We start from the raw sequence: 11,922 nt of genomic DNA, 5'->3' as shown, positions 1-11,922 counted from the left end.
TCCTTATTTCATTAGGATTTAGGTCAGGTATGGCCTAAGCCCATTAGTGTTTCTTTATATGTTGTACTCTTTTAAACCAATTCAATATTTCTATGATCCTCTCGTCTCTTGTTATTTTACATGGTATCAAGAGCCTAATGAGAGGAATCCTCGTCCGCCTTTCCTTACTCTTTTTTCCTAATTTTAATATGGTCGTAGAGAGATATCACCCACCATAAGGGATTGACTTTTCCAATTTTCCCTTTCTCTTTTTCTATCTGCTTCTCTTAATTTCTTCTTCTTGTTCCTGCCTTCGCTGCTGCAAGTGTTTTGTTGCATCACCGTTGACGACCCAGCCACAGTCCAGCCCTCTGTCCGCATCCGTCGCCACCGACGTCGCTATTGCCATATGCAATCACTGTGCCAGTGTTCGCAGGCCGTCTCCCTCCTGGTTGCTCATCGTTCTAGTCGGACCTCCATAGATCTGTTCGAGCTTTGTCTATGTCTTCTTGGATATGTTCGTCGAACCTCCATCTCCGTCGCGCTGAAAAATTTGAGAAAGCCAACTCTGTCCACCTTGTCTCCGTCGCCGTCGATCATTCCCGCAGCCGAAGGAGCCGCCACGGCCGAGTTGCGCATGGTGAGGGGTCCATCGTTGGATTCCCTCTGCTGTCCACGATCTGACTCGCCTTCACCGACATGTGTTCATCGGATTTGTTCTTGTTTTCCGGCGAAGCTCGGATCCGCTCTCTCTCTCTCTCACCAGCAACCAAATCAAGTCATTGTTATGGTCGCTTCTCTTTCCTTCGGCCGCATCATCTATTCTTCTCTAGCCGAATCTTGTTTCTTTCGGCTATGTTTTCTTCTTCTTCGGTGATTTATTGTTTTTATTTTGATTTTTTTATGGCTTGTATTTGGCCTATTTTATTTTATTCACACGTATGTTTGTGGTGTTATTTAAGTCTGATTTTGCTTGTATTTGATTGATTTTTACCATCTTTTGGCTTTATTTTTGCCTCCATTTAGGGGGAGCATTTATCTCCATTGTTGCCTAGTCCGCGGATTATTCGAGTTACACTAACTCCGTTGGCTTGTATTCGGGCTGCAGCATTTATCTCCATTTTTGCCTAGTCCGCGGATTATTCCAATTACATTAGCTCTGTCGACTTGTATTCCAGTTGCAACATTGTCTTTCTCAGCCCTTCCTTGGCTGATGTCTTTTTCTTCCTTTGCTGATGTGCATTCCAGCACCGTCTCTTTACCAGCTTTTCAAACTGATGGTCTTTCTGTTGATTTGCTGTCGATTTCTCCGACTTATATTCCGTGAAGCTTCATTTAATTAGTTTTCTTTCTTCCCAATATGAAGTGTACCTCCATCTTGAGGGGGAGTATTCGAGATATAGATAATATTTTATTTTAGTTTACTATGTTTGTTATTTTTCTTTAGGGTTGTAGAGTTGTTACAACCCCTACTCGTTTATTTTTATGTTATGTTTCTTAGTCTTTCTTATTCAAGCTTGTTGCTTATGATCTATACGCTCCAGCTTTAGAAAGAGTGTTGGAAAGAATATTTATAGAACATCTTTATTATTTGTAAAGATCTATTTCCTTATTTTTTTAGGATTTAGATTAGGTATGGCTTAAGTCCATTAATGTTTTTTTATATATTGTACTTTCTCTTGAATCAATTCAATATATATATTTATTCTATGTTCCTCGCGTCTTTTGTTATTTTACAGTCCTAAAAACCCAAAGTATTAAATAAAAATAAATAAATAATTTTACATTTTCTGGATCCGTAGCTGCAACTCGTACAGAAGAAGTTACCATTGCCCAATATTGGCACATGCCTGTACTAATTTACCAACTCAGTTTTTGTTTACTATATTTCATAACAAATCATTTTGGATTTTGGCTTTTTGTCTGGTGTATTAATAGTAAACGAAGATGACATCAAAAAATATAATTAAAAAATTAAAAAACGTTAATATTTCATTATGTGGTTTTTAATTAATTAAAAATATTTTCAAGCTAATTAATTATATATTATATGAATCTAAATTATCTTTAATCAAATAACTTCAAGATCGGGCATTTCACGTCAGCTTCTAATTAATATTTACATTTAGGAAAATTAAATTCGTTATATATATCCACACACACAAGATATATTTACAACTTTCGTTATATCAACGGCTTCTAGGTTAATACCATTTTATTAAAATATAAAGGCTTTTTGACCCTTATAACCCTTTATTATTAATTAATTACCGATTTGACCTTGATTATAAACTATTTCAAAAATTTAACCCCCTCAGAAAACATAACACCAATCTGCCCCTGTTTGACCGTTGACCACCAAGCCTACCCGGGTACACCCCTCTGTACCCGGGTATTTTTTGAAAATTTTTGTCTACCCGGGTAGGGAGGCGTGTACCCGGGTATTGTTCTTCGTACCTGAAAAATTGCTTGAATTATTTACCCGGGTAGAGAGGGGTGTACCCGGGTAAATCTTCGACCACCCATTTGGTATTTTCTCTCTCTTTTTTACAGCTAATGAGATAGATCAGTATTATCAAGTTAAGCATGCCTAACCAATTTGAAGAGCTTTTAGCTTTGAGAATGGATTTGGAATTTCCATACATCAACACTTTACTGCTCATCAAAGCGGTCCCTGTTCGTATCGATTATGATGGGGTCTACTTTTATGTACGTCAAAATCGCGCTCCTATATATAAATGTGGTACCGGGTCTATTGGGGAGAGTGAGACGGAAAGAAAATAAAGACAGGGTTCATGGTACAGAAATTTAGTGTGAGCATGCAGCTTTTCATTTTACTGGTAAATGACGAATTATCACGTTCAGGGAAGACATGCATGGGACAAGGTTTGTGGTTGTGGATTTATACTGTTAACTGAGAATTCTCTTTCTGAAATAATCATTGAAAAATATTTGTGTGCTTTACAGACCCAAAAAAGTTGCAGAGGCAGAGCACGTGATAGTCGGTGCCTCTATATTCAAAGCTTGGAGAAGAAGAGTGCATGAGAGATCCAAAGAGTAATCATACCGGGTGGTTGAAGATTTACCCGGGTACACCCCTCTCTACCCGGGTAAATAATTCAAGCAATTTTTCAGGTACGAAGAACAATACCCGGGTACACGCCTCCCTACCCGGGTAGACAAAAATTTTCAAAAAATACCCGGGTACAGAGGGGTGTACCCGGGTAGGCTTGGTGGTCAACGGTCAAACAGGGGCAGATTGGTGTTATGTTTTTTGAGGGGGTTAAATTTTTGAAATAGTTTATAATCAAGGTCAAATCGGTAATTAATTAATAATAAAGGGTTATAAGGGTAAAAAAGCCAAATATAAAGATATGCATAATTATATTCCACTGTTGGCGGAGCCGGGCTCAAATTTCAGCCCGGACCAAAAAATTATATGTGTATTTTTTTTTTTTAGTTTTAGTTAGTTTATATCATAATATATTTAAAATTGAGAATGATCTGTTTACAAATTTTTTCAAATTATACTATATACTCTCAGAAATTCATAATGTAACCTAATGTACTTTCGAAAATACATAGTGTAGTTTGTAAACAAAATTTTTGTAAATATAACTCTCTCCATTTAAATTATATTAAATACAAAATACCAAGAAGAATTATAATTTTATTAAATACTTTTTAATTTTACTAAAGATATTTTTTTTATACAAGTGAAAATTGAACACATAACTCAATACAATTTATCCAAATTTCTTACCAAAAATATTTTAAACTTTAGATAAGGCCAAATTATAAATTGTAGCTCGGGCCAAATTATAATTTTAACCTGGGCCAAATTATATATAATCATATATAATAAGTATAATTTGTTAAAATTTAACCCGAGTCGAGGCCGCACCTACCATGCATGCATGTGGCTCCGCCACTGACTGTAGTCTGTTGGTAAATTAAAGTTTTAGCAGTTATATTTTTTATCATTTGAAAAAAAATATATCATTATTTCACAATTAAAATTAAAAACTACACAGATTAAATTTTATAATATGTGGAATAATAATGGTAGGGAATGCAGTAGTGAAGTGGGTGCATCCTTCATAGAATATTAAAATGAGTCAAGTTGTACAGAATATTTTTTGAATAACCTAACAATTTAATAGGGAATAATAATAATATGTGTTGTACATGTTATAATTGGCGTTACTGTTAGAGTAAACAGTTTTAACACTCATGAACCAGAGTTGGAAGGGTTTAACGATGGAAAAATAAGTTAATAAGGGGGGGGGGGGGTAATTTTTTAAATAAATAAAAGTGAAACCATATAGGAATAAAGTATAGATAGGACCGACTGAACTCAGACCTGATGATCAGTCGAGAAATTTTAAAATAATTTTGATAATCTCGAATTAATATCACGTCTTTAACAGGAATGCAAATAATAGTTATATATGGTCGTTCGCTTTATGAAATCGAGAAGGTATGATAGTGTATAAATTAATTATAATTTAAAATATATCTCGGAAAAGTACTTTCTCTGTTTCTCATCGAACTACAAAATAAATCGCATCTATCGCACTCAATAAATGTCCACTATAGACTCCTACATGAAGGGACTCTCTTTCTGTCCGGAGGGAATCATTGTTTCTCAATCAATCATGCCTCAACTGGATAAATTCACTTATTTCACACAATTTTTCTGGTCATGCGTACGTGGCCAAATAGTGCGTGCATGCATGGACCATGCAATAGGTGTTGCCCCTTGCGCATTATCGAAAGCCAGTGCCTTTAATTTCTTTGTCGATTTCTCCAAGACTCTACAATGTTCTGGTTATATATGATTATGAGTTATATAATATATATATAATTTTTTTGCCAACAAGTATCATCGTTTGAAAAAGAGGTCGGAAGCTTATATATGATATATGAGTTATATAATATAAATTAAGGGATTGTCTTTTCTCACGTTGCATAAGAAAAGAGCTGTCTCCTACACATATAGAGAAGAGAGAGGAGAGAGAATAAGGAAGAAAAAAAAATTAAATGGGTCTCACGTTTACTTTATGTCTTATACATAAAATTATTATTTCTCATAAATTAAATTGGAAAAATGTCTTTGTACATATTAAGTGGCGTAAATAATTTTTAGCCATGTATAAAAAGAATGAATGAATTCAATTAAGATTTAGATTAATTTCAATGTTACCGTATGCGCGTATTATCCAACTTAAATTTTGAAGAGTTCTAAACTATTTTATCGAGTTACGAATAATCTATATATATTTTGTTTAGAATTTTTTTGGGCAGCAATCAATTATTATTTTTATTTTATTTTAATAAAAACGGACTAAAATTATTATTTATTTTGGGTTGCATTATATAGGCCCACTACAATAAGTGGTCCTTTTGTTTTGGACTTGGATTTTCTATAATATTTATTAATGTGAGTAACAACATAAGTCACAGGCTCGGGGGTGAAAGTGGGTAGGGCCGGCCTACAGGGATCTATGGTCTAGCCTATATCAGGCCGGGTTTGGCCTATTATATATAGTAAAAAAGAACATTCTCGGCTTTTATAAAAGCCTATTTAGAAAATTGGTGATAGGCTTTTTTAATCATACAGGGCCTATAAGCCTACAAGTCAGCCTATATCATATTATTTATTTTAAATAAAATAAAATAATAGTATTTATAGTAGTACCAAATATTGATAGTTCAGTTGGTGCATGTAAGCTAAGTAGGTGGTGGAAGGACTTAGGTTCGTTCCTTCACCAATACTATATTTGTGAGTGGTATAAGATCTGTAACAATATCTACAATACCATCAGAATCAACATTTAGTGCTGGAGGAAGAGTTATTGATGCCTATCGTTCTAGCTTGGCTGAAGATATCATCCAAGCTTTAATATACGGTGGAGATTGGCTACGTAATAGGTATGACTTGAAGAAAAAACAAAAGGTATAAATTTAATCAATTGAAATTATTTTATAATTTAATTATATTCGATTAAGTTTTAATAAAAATTTGACTATATTTTTTATGTAGGAGGAACCAACATCTCAATATGTGAGATTGCCCATATGAATCTATTAAAATATTTTTTGTTTCTTAATCTTATTTTTTTTTGTTTATATTCTTTATTCTTGTTTTTTGTTTTCTACATTTACAAATTGTTTGTCAATTTATGTAATCTTGGAATTGTATTTGTCAGGGAGAGAAGACGAACCGAAGTTTTTGGCTACTATAAGCATCATGATGTGTTTGTTGGATTCATGTAGTTATTTTAATTTACATAGTATAGATTTGTTTGTTGGATCTGATGAAATATATGTTATTTAGTTTGAGTACTAATTTGCTTTTGAAAGTGACTTATTAAATGAAGATTGTGATGAGTTTTGTTGGGATTCATGGTTCTGTTTGGACATTGAAATTGTGATTTTTGTTTTAGCAACAAAATTTGAGTATTTTGTGAAATTGATTCATGGTTCTGCTTGGAAGTTAAAAAATAACAGGCTAATGGGTCAAGCCAGACCATTTATTTTTTTATAAACGAGCCAAGTCAGGCTAACAGTTAGAGTTAGACTCGTACTAGGCTCGGGCTTTTCGAGGCAAAGTTCGGCCCAGCCCAGCCCACTTTCACCTCTAATAAGTCATCCCTCGACTTAGAGAATATTTACACGAGAACAAAGGAAATACATAGCTAAGTTGTAGTGTAAGAACCTGCACTGTTAATTAAGGAATTTAAGTAATAAATTATGAGAAAATAGGAAATGATTCCATAATTGACCCTAATAATTATTATGAGGCTTTAATAATTATAGTAAGTGTGTAATAATGCTGAAAGTCGCTTTTCGGAAGAAAAGTGCAGATATCGGTTCCGCTAGTCGATATAAATGCGTGCCGAAAAAGTATCCCGGAAAATTATTAATAAGTGCATGATAATTACTAGGATAATATGTAGGACTTGTAAAACGAGTTTCAAGTCCAAATAATGAGAACTGGTGCTAGAAACCGGTACTGGCTTTGAAAAGCGCGTACCGGAAAGGTGCTCAGAAAATTATTAGAAAAATATGAAAATTCTTGTAAAATTGAGTAGGTTAAGAATCCAAAGTTTGGGATTAAAATGCTAAGCGTAGCAATTAAAGTTAATACTGTGTTTTAATAAGGTAAGGGGTTATAAATACCCTTATTAAGGGCACACAACCCTAGAAAACTGATTTCCCTACGTGAGAGAGTGGCTGACCAGCATTCCCACTTGCCTCCATTGCCTCCCTTCCTTCATTGTTTGAGCTTTGAGGCTTCTTCTTTCATGGAAACTTCTCCTAAACAATTGTGGTGAGTGAGAGTGATCTTTGGGAGTGTGTTGGTGGCATTTTCTGAGTTGAGGGTGCTGACCTTGGTGTGTGGAGCTGCTGTTTTGGGTTGTTTGGGGGGTTGGAGTCTTGTTCTTGGCTTGTGAAGCTTCAAGAAGCTTCTTTGTGAAGAAATGACCAACCTTTGTGTTGCACTTTCGTACACCTTATTTCCAGAACCTGTAGAGGCAGTGTGGTGAGCTCCATGAGCCATTGATCCTCTGTTTTGAGCTTTGGTGAGTTGTACCTACCTTGAGCTTGTGTTTTAATGGGTTAAAGGTGTGATCTTTGCATGTTTAATGAGTTAATCAAGTAACCAACTGGGGTGTGGACCTTAATCAGTATAAAGATGCATGTTTTAACGTAATTAAGTGTTAAAAATGGAACCTTAGAAGGATATCTTCACGAAATGCATTTTCTGCATTCTGTCATGAAATATCCGGATATCTGCCCGAGAAATATCCGGATATGTGATATCCGAAAATGGGTTTTGAGCAGTGTTGTTAAACCCGACCCGGGCATCGACCCGGTCGGGGTACTAGGTCACTGGTCGGACCGGTTGACCCGGATATATATAGATATATAAAAATATATATAAATATGAACATATAAATTCAATTATATCTTCCATATCTAAAATAAATTAAACAAGGTTCACTAAATAAGTTAAAAAAATGAAGCATAAATAAATAAAAGTGCATTCTATTACTATGTCAATTTAAATGGCAACTCAGAATCCCCATAAACATATCTCTCAATGACATTGAACTCATATTTTTCAAATTCAACTACATTAAAATGACATATGTCACATTCTCTAATTTATTATTCCACGAATTGCTTTAATATTGAAAACTAAGAGGTCATTGTAGAACAGTATACTAGCAAATAAAATTATAAAAAGTTGTTAAAATGAGTTTTACATTTTTTTATAAGATGAAACAATTTTGGTTTTTTTTTTTTTAAATGCATGACCCGACCGGGTCGACGGGTCACCGGGTTTGGCCGGGTTTGTCCGGGTTTTGACCGGGTCGATGCATGACCGGTCCAATGCTTAACCCGAACCGGTCTGATGACCGGTTCACCGGGTTCCGGGTCAACCCGGCCGGGTCGGGCCGGGTTTGACAACAGTATCCGAATATTAGATATCCGGATATGGGATTCTGGATATCCGGATATTGCATATCCGGATATGTCCAGTGAGATATCCGGATATTGAGTATCCAGATATAGTCCGAGGAATATCCGGATATTCTGGGATTTCGTAGAACAGTAGCTGTGTTGTCTGTACAGTAGGCTTTTGGGGGTTTGTGGACCCTAGATTGATGAAGTTGAACTTCTGTAATTAATGAATTAAGTCAGAATCAAGTGATTAAGGGCTTATGGCTTGGTATGGAGCCTTAAGAAGTAAAACGTAAGGAAAGACGTTGTCTTTAAATTATATGCTTTTGGTGCATTTTTATTGATATAGTATTGGTCCATAACAGATTGTGAATCTGCTGTGTTTGGACTTTGAGCTGTGGACTCTTGGCTTTGGGTGTTAGCTTGCAAGGTAAGCTTTCGTGTCCTCGGTTTAGCAATGTTGTGGTTCCACCATGTCCCATGGGGTGTGGTTGTATGCATGCTGTGTTACATATGCTTTGAATATTTGAAATGTTGTTGAGCTTTATGTGTAATGGCTTTTAATATGCATGTGTTGTTTCATCTTGACGGTAAGCCTGAGTATGTAGCGTCATACGATATGGTGATCCGGGGTGAATGCAAGTAGCGTCTTGCACTAGTGTAGGTATTTGGCGTATGTAAATCCTGCATTTCTCTGGCCAGTAGAATAGTATTGACACACATGACATGATTATCTGATGCATTACACTGTTTTAGAAATTATATTGATGAACTGCTTTTAAACTTATATTACACATGTAAGTGAGCTTGGGGTGGAAGATCCTTGAGGACCCCTTGTCCTACTGAGATTTCTTGTTTAGAGATCTCACCCCACGTTTGGGGAATGCTTATTTCAGGTTCCGGTAGTTTGGTGACTGATGCCTCTGGCGGCAGAAGGCCAAAGCTTAGTTGATGATATTATGCTGTATTGCTGCCATGACTGGATATGGATGTTGTTTATGTTTTCCGCTATTTATGATTATGTTGTTGTTGAGACTGATGTTGGGCGTGTTGCCTTATTTGAGTGAACATAGGGATTGTCCATGACACATTATGTTAGTACCTTAGATTGGAGTTGTATAAACTGTTAGATGGTCCGGTCTACGTTGTTGTAGTTCTGTGACTAGAGCCACACTTTTATTATCTATGTTATGAGGTATTTTCAGTTAGCTGTTTTATTGCAATTACATACAGGCGATGTTTTATTAATTGATTAATAAGCAAGTTGGTAATGATCATGACATCATAATTGAAAAGAAAAAGATATTTCGCATTTTTAATTAAGCGCTGCTTAATACGATAGTATGATAACATTACCGGATATATACAGGGTGTTACATGTAGCATACGTTTTTACATTGTATACATTCATACACAACAAACATTCATGGTACAAAATCTCAATACAAAAGAACGCAAAGATACTTGAGTTGCTATCCTTGGTCCGAGATCCTAAAATAAGATTCCAATAGGGGTGTGTTTGGTAAAATTAAGAGAATTTTTTTTGTATCCGGGAATCACAATTACTGGGAATTCATGTAGAAATTGAGTTTACCTGAAATGTTATGAAAACATTATTTGGTTCGCCAAAATATTACCGAAAATATTGGGTAAGGATTACTGATTCTATGTTTGGTTTAGAATAGAATATTACTAAGAATACGATGTTATATTACAAAAACAACCCCTACATATTTTTAGTTTCAAAATTGATACACATATTATATTACAAAGATAAAGGCTGGATCCGATTCATGCCACTTTATTCCGGTCCCGACAACTTTTTTTTGCGGTGGTGCGGGTGGTGGAGCCTCCTCGGGTCCGCGACGAAGCTTGCGACGCCTCCTCTATCTCCCAAACCTTTGTCGTTAAAAACCTGATAAAGAACATGATCTTGTGGCTCTGTTTCTCCGATTTGGTTCTCCCCGTCGTTTATGGATTTGGATTCTAGAGGCTTCAATTCTCATTGCTTGTGCTCTCTCTTAAAGTTTTGCTCCTGAGGCTGCAAATTTTTTTGCTGATCTATTCTGACTGATCTGTTCTTCTAGGTGTTGATTCATTCCCGCCCCGTCCCCTAATTTTTTATGTATTGAGGGTATTTTAGTCTCAAAAAGAGTTGTTCTGATTTCCCTTCTTTGGGTATCGTCAATTCCCACATTATTTTTGGTAATCAAAACAGTAACATTCGTTTTAAATGAGATTACCGGTAAACCTTGGATATCCGGGAACTGGGTTTTGTATCCTTGTACCAAACATGGTAATATACCATTACCCAAGAAGGTTTACCAGTAATCTTTCCAAAACTCTTGTACCAAACACATCCTACGGGTAAGATGCAAATCCCAGTAATTATAAACTACAATCTTACTTTGTCATAATTCCTGATTATGCTCTGATTGACTGTTCTCTAATAATTGTCTTGCTATATAACTTATGAAGAAGGAATATACACATATACATATATATAGCTATACATAGAAAATCACTTGTTGTTTAAAGCTATTGCGTGAACTCTTAGACCCTGGATATATAAGCTATTGTATTGTATCCGCATATAACAGCTGTGAATCCTGTATATAATGGTTATGTGCCTGTCCATTATGGACCTATATGTGTGTCAAGCTCAAACTCAAACACGTGAAGCGTCTCTCACAACTATAACCAAGGGCGGACCTACATGGGGCCCCCCTCTAAAATATGAAAATATGTTTTACTATATGATATGCAATATGGTCTAAAAAAGAAAAATTTTGAAAGTGCTTTTGAAAAGTGAAAGACAAGTTATGCTATTCATAAGAAAAGTGTTCCACTCGTTCATTGCACCCAATTAGAGATAACTATTATTTACTAGATTCAACCTGCCAGTATATATGGTAGGTTTTGTTCTTGGACTGTTACCCTCCCCAATTAATGTGCAAAGTTGGCTTTCTCGTTGTATACAAAGAAGAGTTCAGTTAGTAATGCATATTCACTCTACCTGTCAAATTTGTCTAGAATTTGATTTTATATTAGTTGATTATATAATTTTCTTTTTATAATCATTAAAAATTTGTACAAATTCTCATTTTAGAACTCAAGAGAAGATTATTTAAGTTTTGACTTTGTTGGCAAAGAAAAAAGGTCAATAATAGTAATTAATTATTAATTGGAACCAAATGCTAAAAATAAATAACACATTAATTAATTTACTGTGTCTTCTGCTAAATAACAACTAAGGGAGAAAATAAGATTCTAAATAAATCAAAGAAAGTGCAATTATAGCACCGGAAGGCATAAAAGTAAACAATAAAAAATTGATCTTATAAACAAAATATAAGGGCTTATGGCTAGTTCTTCATTGAAATAGAGGGTGTATTGGACCACGTCACTGAAAACAAAATATTAACATTCTAACCAAAAAATTGGCAAAATTTTTTATAATTTTATTAG

The sequence above is a fragment of the Gastrolobium bilobum genome, unplaced genomic scaffold, assembly GCF_033153095.1.
Source record: "Gastrolobium bilobum isolate Gb01-03AN ecotype WA unplaced genomic scaffold, APGP_CSIRO_Gbil_v1 utg1221, whole genome shotgun sequence".
NCBI lineage: Eukaryota > Viridiplantae > Streptophyta > Magnoliopsida > Fabales > Fabaceae > Gastrolobium > Gastrolobium bilobum.
The sequence above is the reverse complement of the archived record's forward strand: the minus strand, read 5'-3'. Positions refer to the sequence as shown.